General features: G+C 34.8%; 1 long non-coding RNA gene across 6 annotated transcripts; it reads left to right on the top strand.

Annotated features, from left to right (window-relative positions):
• The first annotated feature begins 5,915 nt into the window (after positions 1–5,915).
• On the top strand, positions 5,916–9,532 carry LOC103499097 (uncharacterized). 6 transcript variants are annotated; one of them, XR_007824197.1, is made up of 5 exons: positions 6,664–7,016; positions 7,132–7,992; positions 8,544–8,619; positions 8,925–9,034; positions 9,136–9,532. It is a non-coding gene; the product is annotated as an uncharacterized LOC103499097 (long non-coding RNA). The 6 variants fall into 6 exon arrangements; XR_001763917.2 differs by having other exon boundaries at positions 7,089–7,992; XR_007824198.1 differs by having other exon boundaries at positions 6,675–7,308; positions 7,863–7,992.
• The last annotated feature ends 439 nt before the right edge of the window (positions 9,533–9,971 follow it).

Here is a 9,971-nt window from a genome sequence, read left to right as displayed (position 1 = left end):
GTTAAAATTTAATGTGTATATGATACATATTAAAACTATAGGTTATGAGAAAAATTCATATTTGAATATGATTCAAATTTGGATTAAATTAAATATAAGATATTTAATTTAGAAATTAATTAATTAGAGAATTAATTAATAGTTTAATTTAATTTAACTTAACTTAATTTGATTAAATTAAATTAATTAAATTAAAACTATAAGTTATGCGAGAGATATTCATTTAAATATGATTTAAATAAAATATTATTTAAATATTATTTAATTAATTAATTAATTTAATATTATTATTAATTTAATATTATTATTAATTTAATATTTATTTATTAAATTAACATGGAAAGTGGGTGGTTTTCCCATGTTCCCACTTTTCTCTCAGCTTCCCTCTTCTTCAGTCTGAAGAAGAGAGAGTTACTGGTACTGATATACATCAGCGAGTTCTATGAAATTTTTTGGTACCCCCATTCTCTTTGAAATTTTTTTTCTCTTTAAAAATTCCCTTTTCCAATTTGGTTCCCACAAACCATCTCAATCTAGAGAATATGAAGGTTTCCAAGTGGTGGTGCTCCACTTTGGTGTTTTATAGATACAGAGACGTCAACGATCGTAAGTTTCATCTCCTTTATTATTCTCTGTATTTTCTATTTTTTGTTGAAAGCATGCTTAGCCATAGAAATTAGTTTTATGATTTCTTTTGCCAATGTATTGGTATTTTTTAGGTTCCAATTAAATTGAGTTATGGTCTCTTTAATCTTTCGCTGTAAAAAGCTTTCATCCCTTCAAGTTGTGCATCCATTAAGTGATCTCGACGTAGATTGACCTGAGATTGGAACGACCCAACTTTTCGGACTAAGCTGAGGTCACTACTTACTGCTAAGACTAGACCGTAAAACACACAAACTCATGAAAGACCGTTACGATTCATTAAAAACATTCGAAATATCACAAAAACAGTTTCGGGTCCTATTTTGGATCACATTCCCAAAAGTTCCAAAATATAGTTCACAACGTTATCAAAACAAAACAGCAAATCAAATGTTCTAACCATGACTCCCTTTAATACTCAAAAGAAATAGAAAGTAACAAATACGTCAGCGGAAGCATAAAGAAACTAGACGCATCCATATGGCCTTCACGCACCCTTCTTACCCCTCGCCGGTCTGCCCCTCGCCATACCATTACCTGAAAAGTTTAAAGAGAAAAAGGGTGAGTATAAAATATATCCAGTAAGGGACCCACTACTGGGCCCGTTAGGGTAATAACAGTTAGCTTCCTATTAAGGGGTACCCTACATAAACAATCTAGTGGTTCCGTAGAACGCACACATCAATCAGTCTAGTGATCCCGTCGGATGCACATATCAGTCTTGTGATCCCGAAGAATGCACATATCAGTCTAGTGATTCCAAATGATGCATATATCAATCTCGTGATCTCGAAGGATGGACATATCAGTCTAGTGATCCCGAAGGATGCATATATCAGTCTCGTGATCCCGAAGGATGCACATATCAGTCGAGTGATCTCAAAGGATACACATATCAGTCGAGGAATCCCAAAGGACACCGTGCCTGTAAGGTACGCTACCCCATAGATAAAGCTAATCGTTACCCCTCAGTCCATAATAAACCATCTACAACAGTCACATCACAATAACGTTCAAGTTAACGGTTCAGTTATAAGCTTAGCCAGCCAGACAGTTTAGGTTTAATCAATAGTCTCCTTAGTCGCTATATGTATATCTAGTTCACACGTCAACGTGACATTTCCTTAAATCTAGTCAACTAGTCAAATCACCACTTTGTACATTCACCTGACGGTACTTCGTCTCACTTCAAACCCTAGCACATCTATAGGTAATCTATGTTATGCATAACGTCCATATTATCCATAACAGTCGTATTCAGTTTACAGCACAGTTCAACGACGTATACACAATCTACACATGAGGTTTCCGAACTCTTAGTCCCTCAACGACATAACTCCATAACAAGTATCCCGATAACAGACTTCAACTTTACATAACATTAAGATTTTCATAATCCATCGACATTACTATTCCAATTAACAGCACAACCCATCAACACAACTACAATACACAAAACATCTGGGCATCTGTGCCTATTAGCAGAACAACTCATTAACGTATATAAGTACATAAGCTAACACTAACGATCAGTCAAGAGTGCATATTAGTAATGTTTTCTAGGCAAACATGCATCAATCAATTTAGTACAGTTGCTATCGTATAATTCACAGGTGGGTTACTACGTTTTCAGTCTCGGTCTGAGGTCCAGTAGTGAGAAATCCCTTACCTGAACTGTAGTTAAAATCCTTGTTCAATTCGACGTCCACACGAATCCACCCAAGCATAAGAGAGTTGGCTCCCACTTCGCTTGTCGTAAAACCCCAGAACTCGAGCGTCACCTCTCTAACACCTTCAGGGGATCAACAGTTAACCCAACCAATAAGTTCAACATTTTAACCCGACATTTAAACTCGCATTGACTATTGAAAATGTTAGAAATTCCTCATATTGTCCTTACCAAAACTCACAGGGACTCAGCACGAATAAAACGGCTTTCGCGCCTCGGTGAACCGAGAGATTGGCTTGGAAAAATGGCTCGGCTTACGGCTCGTCTCGACTCAGCTCTCGGCTTGGCCGGCTCGGTTCGAACTGCTTGAAGCTGAGGCAACAACGAACGATTGGTTTTCGAGCGTATGACCGTGGTGGGCGTTTCGCGGACGACGCACGAAGGAGGAGTGACGACCGACTGCTTCGTGGAGAGACGACGAGCAGCGGCAGATCTAGCCCCGCATCTCCAATGGCTGTTACAGCTATGTTGGCTGGACACGGGGAAGGAAATGTTGGAGGAGTTCGGTGACAAAAATTTTATAGGAGAGATGGATGCGGTCCGCCGACTGGAGAAGGAAGGAGACGACGGGCTTGAATGGAAGAGAAATGGATGGAGGAAGGCGGCACCATCGGCTGTCGGGTGAAGGAAATGAAGAAAAAGAAGAAGACACGGGGGCGGGGGGGGAGGGGAGGGGGCGGCGCACTGGAGGGGTTGCCTTTTTAGGGTTTTAAAAAGAATATATATATATATATATATATATATATATATATATATATATAGAATAATAATAATAATAATAATAATTATATTATTATGATTATATTATATTATATCATATTATTAAAATTTATATCCTTTGTTTTCTTTTTCTTTTTCTTTTCTCTTCTAAGCCAAATAAAAATTAACACAAAAAAATTTAAATTCCCGAAAATTAACATAAAATGTTAAAACTTACCTCGAAATTTGGGGCGTTATAGAGATCCTCCGAGATTTGTACTTTTCTCGATCGAACATGTCTAAAATCATGCCCGAGAACCATAATATTTCTCTTTTCTACTTTTAGTCTCGGCCAAATAAGACCCAAAATGGCTCGAGAGCACATCCCGACCCCTTTTTATTTTTCATCTCGATTTGCCACAGTCCGGAGATGGTCTGAGACATAGCTCTAAAAATTTTCTGTCTTTCAACTCGATCGATAAGCACCGAGATGCTTATGCTTTAGCACCAGGATTTGCTCTCTATTTTTCATCTCCCCTGAGATTACTCAAGGCTGGTCAAGGATTCTTACTTCTATCTTTTCTTTGCTTTTTCTCTCGGCCGAACAAGATCGAGTTTGCACACTCTGTTTCGTGATCTTAAGCAAAACTCTTAGTCTCTTTTACACTTTTTAGCAAGCAAATGAGATAAAAGATACGAGTATTACAACTCTCCTCCCCTTTTGAAAATTTTGTCCTCGAAATTTAAAATTCTTAGTTAAAGAGTGAGGAATACTTGCTCCTCATCATATCTTCTGTCTTCCAAGTTGCTTCTTCTAGCCCGTGGTGTCTCCAAAGGACCTTCACTAACGGTATGGTGAGTGAGAGGGCAACCAAAAACTTAAGTAAAGGGCAAAATAGATAGTATGACGAGTGAGAGAGGGCACGACGGAGGAGGACACGAGGACAGAGAACAGAGAAGGGAGAGGGACGATTGTAAACTATCACATTAAAAAAATGACGCGAAGAAGGAAGGGTTTTTCTAAATTGTGCCAACTCCCAATGCAGTTTGACACACGTAGGTAGTTCTTTCAAACTGTCAACGGTTTAAGTAAAGCGTCAGCAGTTCTTGGTGTCGGGAGTTCTCTTCCATCTCTCGACTTGCCAATTGTTGCATCGGGAGATGCCTTATCTCCTGATGCCTTTTCTCCTAATGGTGTAAAGTTGCGTTGGGAGATTTAGAAAATCCGAAAGTATCATTTTTTTCTCGCCAAAATTTTGCCTTTTTATTTTTAACAACAATTTTACTCATGCTATACTTTTTTTTTTTTCATTTCAAGTGTCATTTTATCCCATTTTTCTAGTAGTGAACATTTATTGTATCGAATATAATTAACGGCTAATTCTCTAATCTTAATTAGAACAATTTGATTTTTTCAATCACACTATTCAAAGTTTAAATTCGATATGAGCTAGTAGGGGACCTAACGGATCTACAGATCATGAGTTCCAACAATTCGAATTAACTGACTAAACTCTTTTAACTTAGCTAACCATTATTAGCCAACTAAAAGGTCTGTTCACTATAGCCCGTGGCTATGCTCTCTTCACTGTAGATATATTTGTGTCCACTTCATATAACCATGATTACATATTGTTCCTAAAGTCACAACTGGCCCTCTATGGTACAATTGGTTTATGGTCCAACCATTAAACTGAATCTCTTTCGTACCAATGAGAGGGAGAGGTTCTTTATTCAAGATTGAAGTTAGCACTAAAGGGAACAACCTCTTTACTATCTCTAGAAGTGACACTACAAGAATTTTGGTATCTGCTGACAGTTTTTCTAGCAACGTAAAAGAATGTGGGCAAAGATACGATGTGCCGACATAATTTCATTGTGTGGTCACATTATCACTTTTGCTGAAGAAAATATATACGTGGGCAAAAAGTAGCGTGGTCTTAAGAAATTTTTTTTAGTTAGATTTCTATCGAAGTTTATTTTAGTTTATGGCTACGTATCGTGTGCGGGAAAATATTTTAAATATTTGCCAACATCGTTTTTGTCGATAAAAATATATATGTTGACAAAAAGTTGTGTAGTTTAAGGAAAATTTTTTAAGTTGGATTTCTAACGATGTTTTTTTAGTTTATAGCTAGATACCATGTGATGGCAGATATTTTAAATATTTACAGACGTAATTTATGTAGCTAAAAACCCCAATTTTTAAAAACTCTATTCTTTGTTTTTTTACCACACTTTCTAAATACCAAAATTTTACCTTTCTAAAAGGGGTATTTTAAAAAATATAAAAAAGCAACAAAGTATTTACACTGTGCAATTCCGAAAATGGAAAAAGCCTAGAGACCCACAGTGTAAAATACCAAAAATGCCCGTCAACAATGAGCGTAATATATTTGGTAACGCTATTTGGTACACGATCGTTTAGATTTGACTATTATTTGGTACACGATCGTTTAGATTTGTTTTTTTAATTCTATCGTTTAATTTGGTTACACGATCGTTTATATTTGGCTACCCCAAATTTAAACGATTTTTTTTTCAAAATTTGGTATAAACAATTTTTTTCAATATTTTTTATACACAATCTTTTATTTTTGGTTACCTTAATTTAAATGCCTAACCAATTTTTTCAAGATTCTTTAATTTGATTACCTAAAAGAAAAGAAGAAAGACGATAGGATGCATGTAGTGAATGAAAAAAAAAAGAAAAAAACAAGAAAGACGTGTTGACACGAGATTTCTAAAGAATTTGATTTGTGGAGTTGAACTTGTGTTGATGTTGTATTTACGTTGATTTGATGCGATGTGGTCCGATCTCTAGAATTTGATCCTTTGGTTCTCTCTCGGCTGGATGCTTATGCTTGATTTGAGGAAGCGAAACACGTGATGTTCTTGGAGTTGGAGTCCTGGAAGAAAGACTGGATCTTTAAAGAAGTTTCAATCTTTGAAGAAGTTTCAATCTTTGAAGGTGTTCTTAAAGTTGTATCTTCAAAGGAGCTTCAATCTTTGAGGGTATTTGATTTCAGGAGTTGAAGAGTCTTTTATCTCTTGGGGATAATTCTCTCTATACCTTCTGAAGTTCAAAATTCCCTCTTCACAAATAAAGAGAACTCCTCTGTTTATAGTATAGAGTTCCCTGGTGGGCTTTTATGGACTTGAACTTGGTCTGGTTCATGGACCATAGCCATAAGCTCAATGACATGTATTTGGGTCCTATTTTATTTTGGGCTAAACTAAACTTATTTTTTTTTTGCTCAATTGAATTTTAGCCAAGTAAATAATATTTAATTAAACCAAAATAATTAATTTGATCCATTGAACTAAGAATTGTCCAATTTGTTAATCCCACATACAATTATTTTAGTAAATGATTAGGTAATTTATGATATTAAAATTTCTTATTTAATGATAGAAATAAATAAATAAATTTGGTTATCCAAATCTAAAAAAAAAGAAAGATGGATTCGCATCAATACTAAGAGAAAGACGATAAAAATATGGAGAAAAAGATGGAGGGAGAAATCGTAAATATTTTTATTATATTTATGAAAGTTCCTTTTCTAAAATATCGCACGTTTTCTCTTTTTATAAAAAATATTTTTTTAGATTTTCTCCTCATTTTCAACATTCTCTAAAACTTTTCCTCCCATTTTCCCAATACCCCCGACTTCATCTTCACCATAGCCCTTCCCCTGACTTCATCATGCACGCCGTCGCCATCGCCATCGCTGCAACTCCACGTCGCACGCCGCCGCCAAGTTTCTTCACGTCTCTGATTCTCTGGACCTCTCTATCGAATCGACGCTGTGGGTTTGTTGATAAATGGTGTGGGGTTCGTGAGGCGAGGTTTTCTAGCGTAGGATATTAGGAGAGCTGCTCGTTGGTAGCATTTGGGCAATAAGGTTCAGAAGTTCTAATCCATGGAGCTGCAATTTTTTTGGTATGGTTTCCATTGTTAAATATAATTTGTGTGTTTTCGAATGTTGCTTAATTATGTATGGATATCTTTCAGTTCAATAATATTGCAAGATTTTGAATAATATGGTTGCACTCAGCAAAACCTGAAGTACGCTTAAGGGGATTGTTAGAGATAGTTCATTAAAATGGTTGTTAGGGAAGTGAAGCTTTTTTGATGAAGAACTTGAAGAAATGGAAAGGTCTTCTTCTGCTCAAAGAAATTGGATAAGTGAGCTCTCTCCATTTGTCAAACTGGTTGTTCGGAGATGTACAAAGTTAGTTTTTCATAGCTTGTTCTGTTCTTGTAGAAAAAGATCAGATTTTTTCCTCCTGTATAGTTGGTGGTTTTTATGTTTCTTTATAACCATTACTTGAAGATCATTTATACTAGGTTAGTAAATTAGTGTTCAAGGATTTGAATGAATTGATGTTCAATCCATTACAATGTCAAATATGCATAATCCTTGATTCAATAAAGGTTCCCTCAAATTATGCAAGAAAGTTTCTGGAGTATTGCTATTTCTTTGGTTTACAACTATTTTCTTCACCATAAGCTCTCTGGTTTCCCTCTATTCAAAGCTCCAAAAGATTAGTTTGGTGCATTTCACCATGATCTTGTTAGTGTTGTTGTTCATCCCAATGGGGATGAAGTTATTGTTCTATTACTCAAGGTGAATGCAAGTTCCTTGATAATGTACAAACTTGGGTTCCTATATGAAATTGAGATTTACATTGATTTTTTCAAATGGTAATTCCACATGAATTTCTTATTTGTTTTATATTACATGGGACGTGTGCTTCTTACTTTAGGATTTGTGATATTTTGAAGAAGAATCAGCTGGGGCTTTTGAGCTTAACCTTTGACTACTACTTTAAATTGAAGAAATTGGCATGGATTGGCTAGATGTTGAAATGCAACGTGGTATTGTTAAAAGATTGGAGACTTAGTACACAAGAAGGTAAATGACCTTTACTACATTTAGTGTTCTTCTTTTTGTTCTCTTATGCGGTTCGGTTGTGCTATTTGTTCTCTTATTCTTTTGAAGTATAAAGTGTTTATTATGTTAAGAGGTGATGTGGCAAAGGAAATTCCTCTAAACGTTTGTTGTTTGATATTCCTTTAAATTTTATCTAGTTTGGAGAAAAGCTAAATACTAGTGGATTCATTGTAATTTATTTTGTTGTAGATTTGGAAAGAAATAGAACGGAAACACAACATAATCTAAGTACTCTGTATATGAAGTGAACTAAATGTTTGGGATCTTCATGGTCTAATAACAATACGATTCTGTGTTCGAATATTATCTACGGTAGATTTCTACATTCTCTTGCTTTGATTCTGTGTTTAATTATTATCCATGGTAGATTCCAACATTCACTTGTACGGGCATGTTATCTGAGGCAAGGACTGTTGCTATGAAAACTAAAAACTATTGCATCACAGACATTAGTTATGGTTGATTATTTATGCAATGCCCAGTAAAATGCTTCAGGTCTACCCCTTTTGTAGATTAAAGAGAAAGGAAGTTGATCATGAAAAATTGCAAGATGAAGGAGAGAGGAGGTGTAAATCACTCAAGTTTCAGGTGTGCATGTTATTGTATGTTATTTTATTTAGTGAGTTCTGCTAAAGAAAATGGGGAATGCTTTTATGTGATGAATTTATCAATTAAACTGCACCGTCTAGTCGTGGGTAAGATTTTGTAAAGAGATTTATATAATGCTTTAGTAGATGTAGATTGCATATTGTACATCTGTAGAGATTTTGAACTTGGAGAATAATAAACTGAGGGTTCTCCGTGTCCTCAAATAGAACAATGAGATTTATCTTAGTATAATAGGAGTTTCACGAATTGTAAAATATGTAACATTCTTGATATTTGTGATCCAGCTTAAAGCTGCAGGAATTAAACAAAGAACAAGAGAGCCTAATAGATTTTTCTTTGAGGAGAGAGATCGAAGAGAAATCGAGGAGCGTAATCTGCGGAAGAAAAGCTTCAGGTGAGGTTACCTCCAATCTAGTCAGCTTCTTTTTTTTCCTGCTTATTTGCATTTCATGTACAATAAAATTGTGTGGTCTCTCTGACTCTGGGCAACTACAGGAAGCATCTAACACTATCCAAGAACTGCAGGACAAGATCAAAATTCTAGAAAAAAGGTAAGAGACTTCTTGTGGATGATTGGACCATAAACTTGTTTTGTAGGTCGGCTTTGAGAGTTAAGACACTCTTTAGCACATTCTTAGTTGGATTTTAGTTTCAAAATCACACTTGGGACATGTAAGTGTTGTTTTGAGAGACAAAATGTCACCTAGACATTTTTTGGGAACTTAAGTTGGTTTTGGGTTCGAAACATATATGAGATTTTTTGTTATAAAGTACATAGGTCATTTTTTTTACACTTAACGGGTATAAATGTAATTTTACTTCATTTATTTTGATACTTGATTCATTTAAACAAGTAGATAAGATTTAACATGATCTTATTCATTTTGATGTACCTTTGTGAAGACTTTTTTATTGTAACCATTTTTTTGTATATTTAATATTTTTTTTGTTCATTTTGGTATGCCAAAATGAATATTAATATAGCTCATGTAACTTGACACACTAAAAAATTATGATTTATTATATTTTGATCAAAGTATTAATGGTTTAAAATATTTTTGTTTAAAATTTTTTTGTTGCAATGTTCGATATATTTTGTTATAGCTTAGAAATTCATTATATATTTGAAAATTAATCTAGAAGCATACGATATTAATAATAAATGTGAAAGCTCTGACGACGTTTTGTGCATGGACAAAAAAGAAATGAATATTATCTGTCGGCGAATCATTTGTGGCCAACAATTCAAAAGAAAGTATTTGACACATGCATCTATATACTTCTGCCAACGAATTTATCATGGGGAGAAATTTTCTTTTTGCAGATAAAAA

The sequence above is a fragment of the Cucumis melo genome, chromosome 10 (genome assembly GCF_025177605.1).
Source record: "Cucumis melo cultivar AY chromosome 10, USDA_Cmelo_AY_1.0, whole genome shotgun sequence".
NCBI classification, from domain to species: domain Eukaryota; kingdom Viridiplantae; phylum Streptophyta; class Magnoliopsida; order Cucurbitales; family Cucurbitaceae; genus Cucumis; species Cucumis melo.
This window is presented reverse-complemented; position numbering and strand designations above follow the sequence as displayed.